General features: G+C 42.6%; 1 protein-coding gene across 1 annotated transcript in view; it reads right to left on the reverse strand.

Annotated features, from left to right (window-relative positions):
- Positions 1-17,024, reverse strand: part of LOC126092256 (coiled-coil domain-containing protein 85C) — a 106,124-nt gene that overhangs the window by 32,985 nt on the left and 56,115 nt on the right. The window lies entirely within an intron of this gene.

Raw genomic sequence — 17,024 nt, forward strand, 5'->3', positions numbered from 1 at the left:
CAACACGTGGGGCGTGAGGTCTCCACAGTACATCGATGTTGTCGCCAGTGGTCGGCGGAAGGTGCACGTGCCCGTCGACCTGGGACCGGACCGCAGCGACGCACGGATGCACGCCAAGACCGTAGGATCCTACGCAGTGCCGTAGGGGACCGCACCGCCACTTCCCAGCATATTAGGGACACTGTTGCTCCTGGGGTATCGGCGAGGACCATTCGCGACCGTCTCCATGAAGCTGGGCTACGGTCCCGCACACCGTTAGGCCGTCTTCTGCTCACGCCCCAACATCGTGCAGCCCGCCTCCAGTGGTGTCGCGACAGGCGTGAATGGAGGGACGAATGGAGACGTGTCGTCTTCAGCGATGAGAGTCGCTTCTGCCTTGGTGCCAATGATGGTCGTATGCGTGTTTGGCGCCGTGCAGGTGAGCGCCACAATCAGGACTGCATACGACCGAGGCACACAGGGCCAACACCCGGCATCATGGTGTGGGGAGCGATCTCCTACACTGGCCGTACACCACTGGTGATCGTCGAGGGGACACTGAATAGCGCACCGTACATCCAAACCGTCATCGAACCCATCGTTCTATCATTCCTAGACCGGCAAGGGAACTTGCTGTTCCAACAGGACAATGCACGTCCGCATGTATCCCGTGCCACCCAACGTGCTCTAGAAGGTGTAAGTCAACTACCCTGGCTAGCAAGATCTCCGGATCTGTCCCCCATTGAGCATGTTTGGGACTGGATGAAGCGTCGTCTCACGTGGTCTGCACGTCCAGCACGAACGCTGGTCCAACTGAGGCGCCAGGTGGAAATGGCATGGCAAGCCGTTCCACAGGACTACATCCAGCATCTCTACGATCGTCTCCATGGGAGAATAGCAGCCTGCATTGCTGCGAAAGGTGGATATACACTGTACTAGTGCCGACATTGTGCATGCTCTGTTGCCTGTGTCTATGTGCCTGTGGTTCTGTCAGTGTGATCATGTGATGTATCTGACCCCAGGAATGTGTCAATAAAGTTTCCCCTTCCTGGGACAATGAATTCACGGTGTTCTTGTTTCAATTTCCAGGAGTGTAGTATCGATCCTGTTCATTCAATCACATGACACCAGACTCATGACACTAGTGCAATGGATGTATACGTGAGATACTCTGAACTAGGCACTACAACAATCTAACGATCTATTTAAAAACTGACAATTTTGTGAAACACAGGAGAAATAGCATTAAACTGTATCAACTCACAAACTTTGGCTGTAATTGAATAGGTTTACAGTACAAGTTCTCATACATATATGGCTGCCGTATACATACAGTAATGCTGCTTTTCAAGTAAAGGTAACAGTCAAAGGCGAAAATCTTGTCCTTCAAGAACCATTACATGATTCTGAACCCAAGTCAATATTTTATTTTGTTATGAGAAACTAATGATTTACTAAGTGTGTTGCAAATGAAAATTTGGTATCTGTTACTGTATCAGAATACAGGGGAAAAACATTATCAGCTTTAGAACAAGATGGTGACATTTAGGTGAAACGATAAAGAAAAATAATCCAGAATTCAATGTCTAACAAGCAAAACAAATTACATTACAGTGACTGCAGCTGTTATCACAGGAATAAACCATAGTGGAAAAAATCATCATGAGGATCGTACCAACAGACGGCACTGATCACAGGATGAGTAAAAGTTTGAGAATTGGACTGAATTGTGATTTTGATCTTTTACATATATTTTGGTTGCTGTTGTTACACATGACTTGCAACCTAGAAGATATAGCGTCTGTGTTTCACTGCTGCTTAAGCACAGCACTACGAAAAGCTTGGAGGGAACAGTGACATGAGTTCAGCTGAGAACCAAAGGAGTGTGGGTAGAGGAGTGGTGAGTGGGCAGCAAATTCCATCGTGCTGGCAACCATGGGAATCTATACTGCTTACTTCAGCTTTTTACAAACATCTACCACTTTTCAAGTTCGTTGGCCTGAATCTATTTCTACACAGAATTGAGTTGACTACAAAATTGGCCAAATACTCAACAATAGCATACATTTCTGGAGGAGATGCTAGAAGTCTAGACTGCGGTCACTGGCATACTTACATGTTTCCTGCACCAATGTTGTGTCAATGCTCACTGCGAGGTATGAGCAAACGATGGGGAGATGGGGGAGGGAGGGCAGCCAGTGGTGGGGCAGCTGGTGAATGGGGCGGGGGGAGGGGGGGGGGGCAGCCACGGGTTGGGAGGGAGGTGGTCAACTGCTGGTTCTACACAGTCAATGAGACAGTGGCAAGCAGACAATATGCTTTTGTGGCAAAATACATTGTAACATTCTCACATCAGTATAGAACTGAAATCCACTGTTTGTTTGGAGAAAAAATGTGTGTGAAATCTTATAGGACTTTACTGCTAAGGTCATCAGTCCCTAAGCTTACATACTACTTAACCTAAATTATCCTAAGGACAAACACACACACCCATGCCCAAGGGAGGACTCGAACCTCCGCCAAGACCAACCGCACAGTCCATGACTGCAGCGCCTTAGACCGCTCGGCTAATCCCGCACGGCGTTTGTTTAGAGAGAGAGAGAGAGAGAGAGAGAGAGAGAGAGAGAGAGAGAGAGAGAGAAAGAGAGGGGGGAGGGGGGAGGCAGGGAGGGGGGAGGGAGAGAGGGGGGGGGGAGAATTGCAACATGTTAGGAAGAAACAGCCAAATATTTGTGAGAACAAAGACATAAGCTTCACAGTTGCCCTGTTAGGACAGAGGCAGGGGAGATAAACATTAATGTTATCAATTTTGATTTGTTTATTTTATTTTTCTTTGTTTTGTCGAAACATAGACCAAATACATGGCATAAGTTTAGAATAGGTGTAATGGTAACTTTTTAGGCAGATTACTTATGTCAATAACAGTCTGTAATTTTGATTAGTTAAAAGATGTTAAAACATAAATTTTCCGCAAGGAGCCTCTGAAAATATGGGGAATGGGGGGGGGGGGGGGGGGGGGGGGGGGGAGTGTCTTATATGCAGGGTCGTCTTAAATGCAAGGTCATCTTATACTCAGGTACGTACAGTACATCAAATGACGTGTGACAAATATGCAATCTTTATGATGTTAAAACTGATGTGGATCTCTGTAGTACACAGTCTGACATATGTACATGTTACAGATGTCAAACTCTAAATAATCACACTTTTTTAAGAGTTTTAAAGCTGTAAAATATACACATCAATTTTAAAATCATAAAGATTTAATACTTGACACACTCATCATTTGGTACAGATGTACACATTATGTGTCACTAATGATAGGCTGTGCACCCAAATACTAGTCTGGCAATTAAATATTTTTATATTCGGCTCATGGTGTATAGCAGCTGTCTTTCAGCAATTACACAGGAGATGTTACTATGACAATTATTATAATTACTGACACAAAAATAGTGAACGTCAAAAACAATAAAGTAGAGTTACTGCTGAAGATAAATGAGAGGAAGTGCATTAAGAAACACAGTATGCATGAGATTCCATGCCAATGTTGGTTGGTGTATGTTAACCAGTAGTGTTGTAAAGTGCATAATCATCGCAATGAACACAAATCTCATATTTATCTGGGTCGAACAGAAAAAAAATCTGTAAAAGCCAAACACTATTTAGCACAGGGGAAGACAAAGATTATATCCTTAGTTTTCCTGCTTGTGGGATGATGCATATTCGCTTCGTGGAAAACATTACCAGTAATCAACATGGTTTCTGTATCCTCACATAGCTGCCTTTCATTAATTACCATCACATCACAATGAGAAAGGCAACTATTTTTGATGGGGCCCTGTCACAGTACAGTAGAGGATCCACACTGCAACCAATTCTGGTTCATCCCCAGCTAAAGCAACTGTGATCTTCCTAGGCACATGCTGGCTCCCACAAACTGCTCCTTGGCAAAGGAGCAACTGCCTTGATGAAACATTGTGGGATTTACATAACATAATGCAATAGCAGACAGGTGAATAAAATATTCAATGGATCCACTGAGAAATGGCAATGTGTCAATGAACCAATATTAATTAGAAAATGTTTTCAGAATTATAGTGAAAAAGTGTTGAGTGAGTAACTTATAGCAGATGCCAGCAAAAAGCCAGCCAATAGCCTGTGTGTACGTGCTTGTCTGTGATACAATCAAGTCACTAGGAGATGGGTACCCGTGGTCTAGGGGTAGCGTCTTTGATTCATAATCAAAATGTCTTTGGTCCCGGGTTCGATCCCCACCACTGCCTAAATTTTGATAAATAATCAGCATTGGCAGCCGAAGACTTCTGGCATAAGAAGTCAGCCTCATTCTGCCAACGGCCATGTTAAAGAGGGCGGAGGAGCGGATAGAGGTTCAGGGCACTCTCTTGTCCTTGGGGTGGGAAATTGCCCCTAAAGGCGGAAGAATCAAATGATCAACGACATGAGGATGCAGAAGGCAATGGAAACCACTGCATTAAAGACACGTAATGTGTATCCACAGGACATGTGGCCTGTAATTGAAGAAGTGTCATGATGATCTCTCCATTGGCAAAAGATTCCAGAATAGTCCCCCATTCGGATCTCCGGGAGGGGACTGCCAAGGGGGAGGTTACCATGAGAAAAAGATTGAATAATCTACGAAAGGATAACGTTCTACGAGTTGGGGCGTGGAATGTCAGAAGCTTGAATGTGGTAGGGAAACTAGAAAATCTGAAAAGGGAAATGCAAAGGCTCAATTTAGATATAGTAGGGGTCAGTGAAGTGAAGTGGAAGGAAGACTAGGATTTCTGGTCAGATGAGTATCGGGTAATATCAACAGCAGCAGAAAATGGTATAACAGGTGTAGGATTCGTTATGAATAGGAAGGTAGGGCAGAGGGTGTGTTACTGTGAACAGTTCAGTGACCGGGTTGTTCTAATCAGAATCGACAGCAGACCAACACCGACTGACAACGATAGTTCAGGTATACATGCCGACGTCACAAGCTGAAGATGAACAGATAGAGAAAGTGTATGAGGATATTGAAAGGGTAATGCAGTATGTAAAGGGGGACGAAAATCTAATAGTCATGGGCGACTGGAATGCAGTTGTAGGGGAAGGAGTAGAAGAAAAGGTTACAGGAGAATATGGGCTTGGGACAAGGAATGAAAGAGGAGAAAGACTAATTGAGTTCTGTAACAAGTTTCAGCTAGTAATAGCGAATACCCTGTTCAAGAATCACAAGAGGAGGAGGTATACTTGGAAAAGGCCAGGAGATACGGGAAGATTTCAATTAGATTACATCATGGTCAGACATAGATTCCGAAATCAGATACTGGATTGTAAGGCATACCCAGGAGCCGATATAGACTCAGATCACAATATAGTAGTGATGAAGAGTAGGCTGAAGTTCAAGACATTAGTCAGGAAGAATCAATACGCAAACAAGTGGGATATGGAAGTACTAAGTAATGACGAGATACGTTTGAAGTTCTCTAACGCTATAAATACAGCAATAAGGAATAGCACAGTAGGCAGTACAGTTGAAGAGGAATGGACATCTCTAAAAAGGGCCATCACAGAAGTTGGGAAGGAAAACATAGGTACAAAGAAGGTAGCTGCGAAGAAACCATGGGTAACAGAAGAAATACTTCAGTTGATTGATGAAAGGAGTAAGTACAAACATGTTCCGGGAAAATCAGGAATACAGAAATACAAGTCGCTGAGGAATGAAATAAATAGGAAGCGCAGGGAAGCTGAGACGAAATGGCTGTAGGAAAAATGTGAAGACATCGAAAAAGATATGATTGTCGGAAGGACAGACTCAGCATACAGGAAAGTCAAAACAACATTTGGTGACATTAAAAGCAACGGTGCTAACATGAAGAGTGCAACGGGAATTCCACTGTTAAATGCAGAGGAGAGAGCAGATAGGTGGAAAGAATACATTGAAAGCCTCTATGAGGGTGAAGATTTGTCTGATGTGATAGAAGAAGAAACAGGAGTCGATTTAGAAGAGATAGGGGATCCAGTATTAGAATCGGAATTTAAAAGAGCTTTGGAGGACTTACAGTCAAATAAGGCAGAAGGGATAGATAACATTCCATCAGAATTTCTAAAATCATTGGGGGAAGTGGCAACAAAATGACTATTCACGTTGGTGTGTAGAATATATGAGTCTGGCGATATACCATCTGACTTTCGGAAAAGCATCATCCACACAATTCCGAAGACGGCAAGAGCTGACAAGTGCGAGAATTATCGCACAATCAGCTTAACAGCACATGCATCGAAGCTGCTTACAAGTATAATATACAGAAGAATGGAAAAGAAAATTGAGAATGCGCTAGGTGATGATCAGTTTGGCTTTAGGAAAAGTAAAGGGACGAGAGAGGCAATTCTGACGTTACGGCTAATAATGGAAGCAAGGCTAAAGAAAAATCAAGACACTTTCATAGGATTTGTCGACCTGGAAAAAGCATTCAACAATATAAAATGGTGCAAGCTGTTCGAGATTCTGAAAAAAGTAGGGGTAAGCTATAGGGAGAGACGGGTCATATACAATATGTACAACAACCAAGAGGGAATAATAAGAGTGGACGATCAAGAACAAAGTGCTCGTATTAAGAAGGGTGTAAGACAAGGCTGTAGCCTTTCGTCCCTACTCTTCAATCTGTACATCGAGGAAGCAATGATGGAAATAACAGAAAGATTCAGGAGTGGAATTAAAATACAAGGTGAAAGGATATCAATGATACGATTCGCTGATGACATTGCTATCCTGAGTGAAAGTGAAACAGAATTAAATGATCTGCTGAACGGAATGAACAGTCTAATGAGTACACAGTATGGTTTGAGAGTAAATCGGAGCAATACGAAGGTAATGAGAAGTAGTAGAAACGAGAACAGCGAGAAACTTAACATCAGGATTGATGGTCACGAAGTCAATGAAGTTAAGGAATTCTGCTACCTAGGCAGTAAAATAACCAATGACGGACGGAGCAAGGAGGACATAAAAAGCAGACTCGCTATGGCAAAAAAGGCATTTCTGGCCAAGAGAAGTCTACTAATATCAAATACCGGCCTTAATTTGAGGAAGAAATTTCTGAGGATGTACGTCTGGAGTACAGCATTGTATGGTAGTGAAACATGGACTGTGGGAAAACCGGAAGAGGAGAGAATCGAAGCATTTGAGATGTGGTGCTATAGACGAATGTTGAAAATTAGGTGGACTGATAAGGTAAGGAATGAGGTGGTTCTACGCAGAATCGGAGAGGAAAGGAATATGTGGAAAACACTGATAAGGAGAAGGGACAGGATGATAGGACATCTACTAAGACATGAGGGAATGACTTCCATGGTACTAGAGGGAGCTGTAGAGGGTAAATTATCAGATAGCCACTGTGAGCAAACTTCCATTTTGTCTGATGCTCTAATCACATTTTTAAGTGTTTTTATTACTCCAAGGAAGAATTATTATAAATGCTGTGGCTTAACTACAACATGTATGAAAATTAGGATGAAAAATGCCAAATGTTACATTATACTATAATATCTGTGAACCTCTCTCATTTTGATTCCCTTCTTCAATTTTGCAAATCCAACAGAAACAACATTATTTAGTTGGTAACAACTTTGGTGGAATATTTGTTAGCACAGTAGTTAAGAGTCAGAGCTCAATTTAAAACAAGAAGCTGTACCTATTCCAAAATATTTTTATACAGCTAGCACCAGAGTTGTATACCATCATGAGAATGGTAAATACTGAGACTAAGCAATAAGAACCAGAAATTTAACAGAGTTTATTCAAACTAAAATTACAACAACAAATTACACTTACACTTCATAACAACAAAAATAATCAATTTTTGACAATATAATGTAATTGGATAGATAAAAAAATCTTCTCTCCAAATGATGGCAGGAGAACACACTTACACAAAGTGGTTTATTTTATGTAAGCTTTCAGAGCCAGTGGCTCCTCCTTCCAGCAGAAGATTTGAAGAGGAAGGAAGAGAGGTGAAGGAAAAGGACTGGAGAGATTTAGGAAGAGAGCTGCAGTTCAGAAAAGTCACCCAGAACCCCAGGTCAGGGAAGATGCAAGATGCGCCAGATGGGATGAGAAGGAAAAACTGATTGTTGGGGACTGCACTGGACGAGATCTGAAAACTTGAGAGCTTAAAAGTAGAAGACAAGGTAATGTGCAAGACTGAGGTTACTGCTAAAACATCGTGCATGAGTTAATAAGAGTGAAATTAATGTGTTAATCAGCTACTTCAACAACACCATGACTTCTAAAATCATGTCCTGAAATGAGATTCATTCTGTAGAAAGGCACATGTCATATACCAGCTGTTATGTGAACACTGTTTTGCCTTTTACATCAGCATGACTACCATCCAGTTATCAGTTAGGATGAATGGACATAGGCAGAGAGTGTACACCGTCAACATACAATGTCCTGTTGCAGAACATGCTCTACAACATGATAGTGATGACCTTGGTGCCTGTTTCATCACACACATCATCTGGATTCTTCCCCCAGACACCAGTTTCTCAGAACTCCACAGGTGGGAACTAGCACTACAACATGTCCTCAGTTTTCGCCACCCACCTGACCTTAACTTACATTAATTCCTTCTGTCTCAGCATTTCTTCGTAGTAACTACAACTTTCTTCACTTCATTTTACTTTCTATATCTTTCATTTTCTGGTCTGTCTATTTTTTACTGTCCCCCCTCCCACCTCTGCTGCACTTAGCTTCTCACTGTTATTAACTCTTGCATGATGTTTTAGCAGTAATCTCTGTCTTGCATATTTCCCTGTCTTCCACCTTTCAACTCTCAGGTTTTCAAATTTCATCCAGTCTCTCCTCCTTATCCCGTCCGGTAAGTCTCCCCTGACCTGGGGTTCTGGGTGACTTTTCCGAACTTTACCCCTTTTCCTAAACCTCTCTAATCCTTTTCCTTCACCACTTTTCCATTCCCTTCAACTCTTCTGCCAGAAGCAGCCCCTGACTCCAAAAGCTTGCACAAGTTAATCCTTTTTGTTGTGTGTGTTCTCTGCCAGTGCTTGTTGAGTAGATTTTTTTATATAATAATCAAACAATAAAGTCTAAACCATGGATGGGTACTTATGACCTCAGCTGTTTAGTTCTCTACAGCTCTAACAAACAAATAAACTAAGATGCAGAACGGGTTTATGTAATTCCATCAGATTATATGTGTAAAAGGGTACTTGTGACACACATTTAAAAAGAGGAATCTCAATTTTTGCAAAATTAATATTTGTCCTATACATAAGATCCCAGCACATTTACACATTTTTTCCAGCGATATGTAACCTATCATATGCCACAGTTGAAGAAGTCTCCCATTACTGCAATCACCTTGTTGCCAATGGTGAATCAGTGACCACAGACTGGCTCCTTATAATTTTTTGAAAGAGGATGAAACTGCTGGGTGCCAGACCCAGTAAACATGGCAAATGTGCTAAAATTTCATTGTATAGACATATACAAATAGCCACAGTTCAATGAGTGGTGTCATACAGGAGTTGCACATTCATTGCTAGCCGATTCTTTTGAATCTCATGCCACAAATTGGTCAGATGATTTTGGCATACTATGATGTAGTGGTCTTTATGTCCCAGCAGGAAACTGCCTTTATCCAAACTTGGAAAGAAAAGAAAAAAAAATTATGTGCGATTTCTGATACAAAAGTTGTTAAATACATAGGAAACCGCTACAAACACATTAAAGCCCACAGTAGGTAGTTGCCTTTGTCAAACTTGTTAAAAAATACATGCATTGTGTCTTTGTCACATATGTAGCATCATTCGCATCCACTAAAATGGTATGTAACCTACGTGAATGCATCACACAGTATATACATAGGAGGTGTAGTTGCTTATGCTCCCAGCAGTGCACACAGGCCTCCCGCTGGGAGTATGAGCAACTGTGTCTCCTACATATATACTGTGTGATGCATCCATGTAGGCTTGATTCCATTTTAGTGGAGGTGGATGGCACCGCATGTCTGACAAGGACACCGTGCAAGGTCTTTTATGAAAATTTGACACGGGTAGCTACCTACTGGGGCTTTCATGTGTTTTATGTATTGTTTTCCTTGTATTTAGCAACTTCTATATCAAACACCATACAATGTTCTTTTTCTAATTCTGATCACAGCAGGTTCCTGCTTGAACATTTGTATGTGCGGAATCCTATGTGCATAGCACCGTACTTTGCCAGCCAATCTGAAGATGCCTTGTATAAGATGAAATGTGTCATTGGAGGATATATAAAATTAAAAATTCCAGTTTTGCAACCAAGACTGTTTGTTCTTTCATATTCTATGTCTAAAATCTACAAACACTTTGCAGTGTGTTGTGGAAAGTACTTCATGTACCATCTTCACTGGCCCCTTTCCTGTTTCAGCTGCAACTGGAGCTCAGAAAGAATGACTAATGGTAAGCTTCCGGATGAGCTCGGGATCTCTGTAATGCTACTAGATATTTGTAGGAGAAAGGAATATAATGGTTGACTCTTCCTATATTGAACTCACTCTGAATTTTAACAGTAAATCACTCTGCTATGCACGACATCTCTCTTGTAGCTTCTGTCACTGGACTTGGATGAGCAGCTTCATGATGCTTTTGCACTTAATGGTCCTGTAACCAAAAGGGCTGCTATCCTTTGGACTTCTCTATTTCGTCTGTTAATCCTGTCTAGTCAGGGTCCCAGATGGATGAGAAATACTCATTTATCAGTCAAACAAGGATCTCATACGCTACCTCCATTGTGAATGGACCACACTTCCCAAGGATTCTTCTAATGAAACTCGACCTGGTATTTGCCTTGCCTATCTTAGTTTTTTTTTTTTCAATGTGGTCATTCCATTTAAAATTGTTCTACAGTATACTCATACTCCTACACATTTAATGTACGTAATGATTTCTGATTGCCTTGCCTATAATTAATTTTCTTTATGTGGTCATTCCATTTTAAATCATTCTATATCCATACTACTGGACATTTAGTGGATGTGAGGATTTCCGGTAATACATCAGGAATCGTGTAATCAAATGCTAAAAAGTATTTCCACTTAGTTATACACAATACATTATATTTGTTTACATTGACAGACAACTGATCTCATGGACAAATAGAGCATGCTGTGTTTCAGATTATTATTGTCTGCAGAATCCATGTTCATTCACTCCAGGGAAATTTAGGGAACTGATGTGAGTGATATAATCCTAAAATTGTGTGCATCTGTTCAATGATCATTTTTTGAATGACCTGTGCATCTTCCCCTTCATTTGGAATGCTTCATTCCTCCTGCTACGTGCATTTGAGTGCTGAAAGAAGAGGGAAGAGTGTTTCGCATACTCTATATAGGATCATGTAGGTATAGTAGGTATACTATAAGTCTCAGATTGTATGATCTTCACAGTGAAACACTTTCAGAAAATTGAATTTAGAAAAGATACTGCTGGAAGTAAAACTGTGACTGCAGGTCATGAGTCGTGCCTCAATATCTCAATCAGTAAGTGTGCTGCCCATGAAAAGCAAGCTTCAGGGTTTGAGTCTCGGTCCAGGACATAGTTTCCATCTGCCAGGAAGGTTCAAGAACACTGCACATTTCAATACAGAGTGAAAGATTCATTCGCAGACTTTGGCATTTCGGCGCTCTTTTTGTCATCCTCTGTTTCACTGTCAGTATCATCTCTGAGTGTCTGGACAAATAGCTTTGATCCATTTATTGACTAAATGTAAGATCAAAAATTCTTACGATTTTCTGTCAGATTGGTAGACAGAATTTCACTTTTGGATTTTTTGAACACTTCTTGCACGATTCTCCTTACGTTCATTTTGGCTTGGTTCCGTTTGCGTTTGTGTGCAAGCTGTCTGCACAACTTCAGAGTTGTTTAAATTTTTAGTGAAGCTCTCTTTTCCTTCAGAGCGGCTCCCTAATATGAGTTTTGCACCATGGCAGGTCACACTCACCATCACTTGCCACGCACCTGTCTAAAGTATATTCTACAATACTCTGTAATTTTGTCTATTTACACTCATCATTTCCAGTCTCAGAGATGAATGTTTGATGTTGACAATTCAGTTCATTTAACATCTATTCTTTGTCAGACTTACTAAATGAAACATCTTCCCACATTTCTTTACTTTCCTACTGACATAAGTAGTTTGTTGTTGTTGTGGTCTTCAGTCCTGAGACTGGTCTGATGCAGCTCTCCATGCTACTCTATCCTGTGCAAGCTTATTCATCTACCAGTACTTACTGCAACCTACGTCCTACTGAAACTGCTTAGTGTATTCATCTCTTGGTCTCCCTCTATGAGTTTTACCTCCACACTGCCCTCCAATGCTAAATTTGTGATCCCTTGATGCCTCAGAACATGTCCCTCCTTCTTGTCAAGTTGTGCCACAAACTCTTCTTCTCCCCAATTCTATTCCATACCTCCTCACTAGTAATGTGATCTACCCATCTAATCTTCAGCATTCTTCTGTAGCACCACATTTCGAAAGCTTCTATTCTCTTCTTGTCCAAACTATTTATCGTCCATGTTTCACTTCCATACATGGCTACACTCCATATGTATACTTTCAGAAACGACATCCTGACACTTAAACCTATACTCAATGTTAACAAATTTCTCTTCTTCAGAAACGCTTTTCTTGCTATTGCCAGTCTACATTTTATATCCTCTCTACTTCGACCATCATCAGTTATTTTGCTCCCCAAATAGCAAAACTCCTTTACTACTTTAAGTGTCTCATTTCCTAAACTAATTCCCTCAGCATCACCCGACTTCATTCGACTACATTCCATTATCCCCGTATTGCTTTTGTTATATCCTCCTTTCAAGACACTGTCCATTCCATTCAACTGCTCTTCCAAGTCCGTTGCTGTCTCTGACAGAATTACAATGTCACTGGCAAACCTCAAAGTTTTTATTTGTTCTCCATGGATTTTAATGCCTACCCCGAATTTTTCTTTTGTTTTCTTTACTGCTTGCTCAATATACAGATTGAATAACATCGGCGAGAGGCTACAACCCTGTCTCACTCCCTTCCCAACCACTGCTTCCCTTTCATGTCCCTCGACTCTTATAACTGCCATCTGGTTTCTGTAGAAATTGTAAATAGCCTTTCGCTCCCTGTATTTTATCCCTGCCACCTTCAGAATTTGAAAGAGAGTATTCCAGTCAACATTGTCAAAACCTTTCTCTAAGTCTACAAATGCTAGAAACGTAGGTATGCCTTTCCTTAATCTTTGTTCTAAGATAAGTCGAAAGGTCAGTATTGCCTCATGTGTTCCAATATTCCCCAAGGTTGGCTTCTACCAGTTTTTCCATTCATCTGTAAAGAATTCACGTTAGTATTTTGCAGCTGTGGCTTATTAAACTGATTGTTCGGTAATTTTCACATCTGTCAACACCTGCTTTCTTTGGGATTGGAATTATTATATTCTTCTTGAAGTCTGAGGGTATTTCGCCTTCTCATACATCTAGCTCACCAGATGGTAGAGTTTTGTCAGGACTGGCTCTCCCAAGGCCGTCAGTAGTTCTACTGGAATGTTGTCTGCTCCCAGGGCCTTGTTTCGACTCAGGTCTTTCAGTGCTCTGTCAAACTCTTCAGGCAGTATCATATCTCCCATTTCATCTTCATCTACATTCTCTTCCATTTCCATAATACTGTCCTCAAGTACATCGCCCTTGTATAGACCCTCTATACACTCCTTCCACCTTTCTGCTTTCCCTTCTTTGCTTAGAACTGGGTTTCCATCTGAAGTCTTGATATTCATACAAGTGGTTCTCTTTTCTCCAAAGGTCTCTTTAATTTTCCTGTAGGCAGTATCTATCTTACCTCTAGTGAGATAAGCCTCTACATCCTTACATTTGTCCTCTAACCATCCCTGCTTCGCCATTTTGCACTTCCTGTCGATCTCATTTTTGAGACGTTTGTATTCCTTTTTGCCTGCTTCATTTACTGCATTTTTATATATTCTCCTTTCATCAGTTAAATTCAATATTTCTTCTGTTACCCAAGGATTTCTACACTCCTGGAAATTGAAATAAGAACACCGTGAATTCATTGTCCCAGGAAGGGGAAACTTTATTGACACATTCCTGGGGTCAGATACATCACATGATCACACTGACAGAACCACAGGCACATAGACACAGGCAACAGAGCATGCACAATGTCGGCACTAGTACAGTGTATATCCACCTTTCGCAGCAATGCAGGCTGCTATTCTCCCATGGAGACGATCGTAGAGATGCTGGATGTAGTCCTGTGGAACGGCTTGCCATGCCATTTCCACCTGGCGCCTCAGTTGGACCAGCGTTCGTGCTGGACGTGCAGACCGCGTGAGACGACGCTTCATCCAGTCCCAAACATGCTCAATGGGGGACAGATCCGGAGATCTTGCTGGCCAGGGTAGTTGACTTACACCTTCTAGAGCACGTTGGGTGGCACGGGATACATGCGCACGTGCATTGTCCTGTTGGAACAGCAAGTTCCCTTGCCAGTCTAGGAATGGTAGAACGATGGGTTCGATGACGGTTTGGATGTACCGTGCACTATTCAGTGTCCCTTTGACGATCACCAGTGGTGTACGGCCAGTGTAGGAGATCGCTCCCCACACCATGATGCCGGGTGTTGGCCCTGTGTGCCTCGGTCGTATGCAGTCCTGATTGTGGCGCTCACCTGCACGGCGCCAAACACGCATACGACCATCATTGGCACCAAGGCAGAAGCGACTCTCATCGCTGAAGACGACACGTCTCCATTCGTCCCTCCATTCACGCCTGTCGCGACACCACTGGAGGCGGGCTGCACGATGTTGGGGCGTGAGCGGAAGACGGCCTAACGGTGTGCGGGACCGTAGCCCAGCTTCATGGAGACGGTTGCGAATGGTCCTCGCTGATACCCCAGGAGCAACAGTGTCCCTAATTTGCTGGGAAGTGGTGGTGCGGTCCCCTACGGCACTGCGTAGGATCCTACGGTCTTGGCGTGCATCCGTGCATCGCTGCGGTCCGGTCCCAGGTCGACGGGCACGTGCACCTTCCGCCGACCACTGGCGACAACATCGATGTACTGTGGAGACCTCACGCCCCACGTGTTGAGCAATTCGGCGGTACGTCCACCCGGCCTCCCGCATGCCCACTATACGCCCTCGCTCAAAGTCCGTCAACTGCACATACGGTTCACGTCCACGCTGTCGCGGCATGCTACCAGTGTTAAAGACTGCGATGGAGCTCCGTATGCCACGGCAAACTGGCTGACACTGACGGCGACGGTGCACAAACGCTGCGCAGCTAGCGCCATTCGACGGCCAACACCGCGATTCCTGGTGTGTCCGCTGTGCCGTGCGTGTGATCATTGCTTGTACAGCCCTCTCGCAGTGTCCGGAGCAAGTATGGTGGGAATGACACACCGGTGTCAATGTGTTCTTTTTTCCATTTCCAGGAGTGTACTAGCCCTCGTCTTTTTACCTACTTGACCCTCTGCTGCCTTCACTACTTCATCCCTCAGAGCTACCCATTCTTCTTCTACTGTATTTCTTTCCCCCATTCTTATCAATTGTTCCCTTATGCTCTTCCTGAAACGCTCTACAAGCACTGGTTCTGTCAATTTATCCAGGCCCCATCTCCTTAAATTGCCACCTTTTTGCACTTTCTTCAGTTTTAATCTACAGTTCATAACCAATAGATTGTGGTCAGAGTCCACATCTGCCCCTGGCAATGTCTTACAATTTAAAACCTGGTTCCTAAATCTCTGTCTTACCATTATATAATCTATCTGAAACCTGTCAGTATATCCAGGTTTCTTCCATGTATACAACCTTCTTTTATGATTCTTGAACCAAGTGTTAGCTATGATTAAGTTATGCTCTGTGCAAAATTCTACCAGACGGCTTCCTCTTTCATTTCTTATCCCCAGTCCATATTCACCTACTATGTTTCCTTCTCTTCCTTTTCCTACTATCAAGATCCAGTCATCCATGACTATTAAATTTTCGTCTCCCTTCACTAACTGAATAATTTCTTTTATCTAATCATACATTTCTTCAATTTCTTCGGCATCTGCAGAGCTAGTTGGCATATAAACTTGTACTATTGTAGTAGGTGTGGGCTTCGTGTCTATCTTGGCCACAATAATGCATTCACTATGCTGTTTGTAGTAGCTAATTTTTTATTCATTATTAAACCTACTCCTGAAATTACCCCTATTTGATTTTGTATTTATAACCCTTTATTCACCTGACCAGAAGTCTTGTTCCTCCTGCCACCAAACTTCACTAATTCCCACTATATCTAACTTTAACCTATCCATTTCCCTTTTTAAATTTTCTAACCTACCTGCCCGATTAAGGGATCTGACATTCCACGCTCCGATCAGCAGAACACCAGTTTTCTTTCTCCTGATAACAACGTCCTCTTGAGTAGTCCCCGCCCGGAGATCCGAATGGGGGACTATTTTACCTCCGGAATATTTTACCCAAGAGACGCCATCGTCATTTAACCATACAGTACAGCTGCATGCCCTCGGGAAAAATTACGGGTGTAGTTTCTCCTTGCTTTCAGCCGTTCGCAGTACCAGCACAGCAAGGCGATTTTGGTTAGTGTTACAAGGCCAAATCAGTCAATCATCCAGACTGTTGCCCCTGCAACTACTGAAAATGCTGCTGCCCCTCTTCAGGAACCACACGTTTGTCTGGCCTCTCAACAAATACCCGTCCGTTGTGGTTGCACCTACGGTACGGCCATCTGTATCGCTGAGGCACGCAAGCCTCCCCACCAACTGCAAGGTCCATGGTTCATGGGGGGTAGTTAGTTACACTATATTGGCCTTACAATCACCGAATCCCTGCTCTACGTTAACATTGTCAGAAAGTTTGCACCTGTTTGTATCCAGCAAATCTCAAGACATTATGCTCAGGAGTTCTATGATCAAGGTATTTTTTTTAAGGCATTAAGGACAATATTGCACAAATCTCTGTCCCTATACAAACTGC

Source organism: Schistocerca cancellata, chromosome 7 (assembly GCF_023864275.1).
Source record: "Schistocerca cancellata isolate TAMUIC-IGC-003103 chromosome 7, iqSchCanc2.1, whole genome shotgun sequence".
NCBI classification, from domain to species: domain Eukaryota; kingdom Metazoa; phylum Arthropoda; class Insecta; order Orthoptera; family Acrididae; genus Schistocerca; species Schistocerca cancellata.